This window comes from Podarcis tiliguerta, assembly GCF_965153285.1.
Source record: "Podarcis tiliguerta genome assembly, chromosome: Z".
NCBI lineage: Eukaryota > Metazoa > Chordata > Lepidosauria > Squamata > Lacertidae > Podarcis > Podarcis tiliguerta.
The window spans coordinates 2,055,634-2,059,691 of NC_139553.1; positions in this window are offsets into that span (position 1 = coordinate 2,055,634).

Genomic DNA, 4,058 nt, shown 5'->3' on the forward strand with positions numbered 1-4,058 from the left:
ATGAGCTGCCAAACCTTGAAAAGCTGGTATCCCTGTGTATCAAGTTCATCAGCTTTGTTGAATTAATTGAACTAAGTAGTTTCAACTAGACTTTGAATAAATGGTTAGTGTTTTGAATTTTGTTGTGTATTATCTTCCTTAGTGGCTCCTGCAGAAAGCTACTCTGAATGATGCTTTTCATAGGCTTCTGGGGCACAGGGGATAAGCCTATGGAACAAACAAACAAAAGTTTGGGAACCCCTGAATTAGTGGGTGTTTAAAGAAGTCCAGCCTGGAGGTTGACCGTGGACCAGCCACAGCCTCTCAGCCTAACCTAACTCAGAACTGTAATTTTATTTTTGACCTCTGAGGGTCAAGAAGAGGTCAAGCAATTCCACATGTAGAAAATGCTGGTCATTGAAAGAACCATGTACTTTAGCCTCCTTGGAGGTGGGAGAGAAACTGCAACAATACAATCAATCAATCAATCAATCAATACACACACACACACAGACCCTGCCCTGGCTGATCTTGCACTAACCACTTATCTTCCAGATTCAACAAACAGAAACAAGATGAGAAGGGTGGGGAAGAAAGCAAGTCCCTATTGGGTCCCCAGCACCTCTAGCCTGAGCACGTGGGGCTGCACACTGACAAATTATTAAAATAGCCTTTTTTGTGCCCACTGTGCCCTTTACAAAATGGCCAAGGGGGAAGCCTGAGGCTCGGTGGTTGAGCACCTGCCTTGCATGGAGGCCTCGGAAGGCCCAAACGCACCCCAACTTAGCATCTCCAGGTTGGGAGAACTAGTGTTTTCCCCGCCTAGAAAAATAAATGCTGGTACTCACCATGAACAACAACAATAACAACAACAGGTACTGCCAATTCTGTATTCCCTTGAGCAGTTACTGAAAAAAACCCCTGGAAAGAACCCCGCCTGAAATGCTAGAGAACAGACCAACCGCCTGACTTTGTATAAGGCAGCTTCCTGTATATGAAATATTAAAAATGCATACATGAACTACAAAAATAGCAATAAAGGAAGGAAGGTGGGACGCATTACTATGCAGAATAGGGCTGCCCTGTGTCCAGATTTCCTGGACATTACTGGGATTTCAAAGGCAGCATTGAGAACTATTGAGGTCCTTGGAGAAATAAAGGTGAGGTCTAAAGGCCATAAACAAACAAGCAAGAGGTGTGTCAGTGCACAAACAGCCCTAGCTAACTCAGAAGAGCGAGCCAAGCTGCATATTCCCAGGCAAAATGTGTTCTTTTGGAGGGGGAGAAGCTGGAAGCCTTTGGCTCCTCACTCAATGCCCAAAGATTTTCCAGAGGTTTTTATTTTGCTTCTGAGTGTCCCTTTTCCTTACTCCCCCCTCCATATATATATATATATATATATATATATATATATATATATATCGCACGGCAGCGCAGGCTCATTTGCATGTGTATTGCGCCTACCGCCACGGGTGCCGGGGTCAATTGAAACTCGAGAAAAAGAGGAGAAATTTTATGCAAAACTGTTGATTGCATTTGTATGTAATGAAATCATCCAATATTCATCCGACGATGGGCTCTAATCTGAAAGGAGAACTGGAGGACATAAGAGTCACTGGGAAGCTGTAATGAGCTTCTGTAGTGATTAAAAAAAACCCACTTGAGCCTCCCGACAATCCAGGCCGAAAGCGCGTCTAATCAACACTGAATATAGAAGGCAGGCGATTATGGGGGCGCATCTCCCTCATCTCCCCCCCCCGCCCCCCTGCCCGCACTGCCGGCAGGCAAGGCGCACTGTTGAAAGATGTATGCGCCTCCTAAACTCTGACACACCACCAGCCTTGTTTGACACAAATCCAGAAAGCCTACAATCAGAGAGAGGATTCAGCCCTCCTTTACACAAAAGCAATCGCAATTGCACCGTCTCTTTCTGCCGCCAGTGGCTCACAAGGAGAGCAATCACCTCTCCTTTGAAGTACAGCGTTGGGTTTTGACACTGGAGGGACTCGACTCTGGCTCAGACCCTCGCGCTGCTCCGTTCTCTCCCCATACCACCCCTGCACGACTTCTCTCTTGCTTTCCACACACACACACTTTCTCTCTACTGGGACCAGAGGGTGCTTTGCAAAGGCATCACTTGAACCCAAGGCCGGCAGCCGGGCCCAAGCACTCATGGATACAGGGAAGAGTCACAGCTCAGGGGCAAAGCATCTGCCTTGCATGCAGACATGGAGCAAAGTTCAGTCCCCCCAAGGGCAGCAACTGTGGGGAGGGCTGCAAAGACCCCCCCTGCCTAAAAGACTCTCCTACCTTATAAAAAAGGCATCAAACAGCAGTTTGCACAACCCAACAAGGAAGACAGCGCAATGAAATTCAAAACAGTAGCAATTAGACATTCATTCAATATCCAACCAAAATTGGTTCAATCAGTTCAACAAAATGGATGAGAGTCTGATGTTCGTTTGCACCCCCAGTGGCCCCACTGCCTGTCGCCCCCTTGCCTCTTAACTGAGGCCCCATGGGTCTCACTCTGCATAAAGCAGCGTCCTGTGTTCCTAGGGACACCGGTGGGTTTCTCCACACTGATGATCGACCTGGCTTAGCAGAGGACACAGGAAGTGCTGCAGGGAGGCTTGGAGGCCTTGGGTTTTGGGTGCAGGCTCCCTTGCAGGCTTAGGATTTTAGCTTCGTGGGGGTGCCTTGATCCTGTGGCGCTTTGGGAGGCTCAGGTCAAGGCAGCAACTGGGAGCCTTTTATCAGTTTTGGCTGATGCTCCAGGTGCATCTCCTTCAGACAAAGCGGACCTCACCTGCGCCCTAGAAACCTCCAGGCAGGACAGCCCCCTCCCCGCTTTATACAAGCCTCAAAAAGTGCTTAGAAATATCAGGTAGTAGCTAACTAAGCTCTACTGCGAGCGCTCCAGTTGGAGAACAGCCTTTACCAAAGGTGTCATGGGCTTTGAAGACACTCGAACTCAGGACGCAAGGGAGAAACGTGCTAAGAGGAAGGCACGCTGGGCAAATCCACACCATGATCAGCTCCTGCCCAGAAACCAATGTTCCCACTGTGGAAGGCCGTGTGGATCCAGAATTAGCCTCCACAGTCACTTACGGACTGACTGTTAAAACCGTGTTTATGGAAGACAATCTTACTAGGCTACGAGTGATCGCCAAAGAAGAAGGATCCATTAAAATTAATGGGCCTATCCATCCATCATGACTGTCAATTTCAGTGGGTCTACTTTGAGTAGACACATTTGCAATCCGTTCAAACGTCTGCTGCCGCCTGCCAGAAGTGCCTCCTCTTTTGATAAATGGATCAAGGAGGCAATGAATGCCCCACAGTGCTTACTTGGCTCAGCAAATTTCTTTCAGCTCAGGCCTTTTGAGCTAGCCTTACATTTATCAAATGAGCCCTTTCTTCCATCCTGAAACCCTGAGGAGTGACTGCCAGTCAGTGTAAGCAGTACTGAGCTAGATGAAGCAGCATTCCAACTCAGGATATAATAGCTTCCTACAACCCTAATGCCCCCTTTGCAACAAAAAGGCACACTCTTTAAAGATCTGTGGTTTGGGGGGCTGGATGTGACCATCCTCCTCTCCCCTCCTACCCCACCCCCACACGTTTCCCTACAGCCCACATTAAGCATATTCATGGGATTTTAATAATTCTGCATTTTCATTTCAACGCTGCTGCACTTGGGGAAGAGCCTTGCACCCTACAATAAGCAATCTCATTCAGGCACCCCAACTTGCCTTCAGAGACACCCGCAATCGTTGCCAACATAGGACTAACTTTGCAGCCATGAGGGCTAGGCGTTCAAGAAACTGAAACTAGCAGCCTACCCAAGTCAAGTTGCTCATGCAGCCTCATGCTCTACCATAAGGGTGGGGTGTGGAAACTGCACCGGGTTTCCCATCTAGGAAACTGAGGCAGTATGGGAACTGCCACCAGGAACCACGGGACCCAGCCCAGCAGTTCAGGCTGCCCTGCCCCGAACTGCTATGGAAGTCTGCATGTAACCTTTCCTGCATTCTAACCCCAGCAAGGACAAAAGGCAGGGGGAGAATCATCAGAGA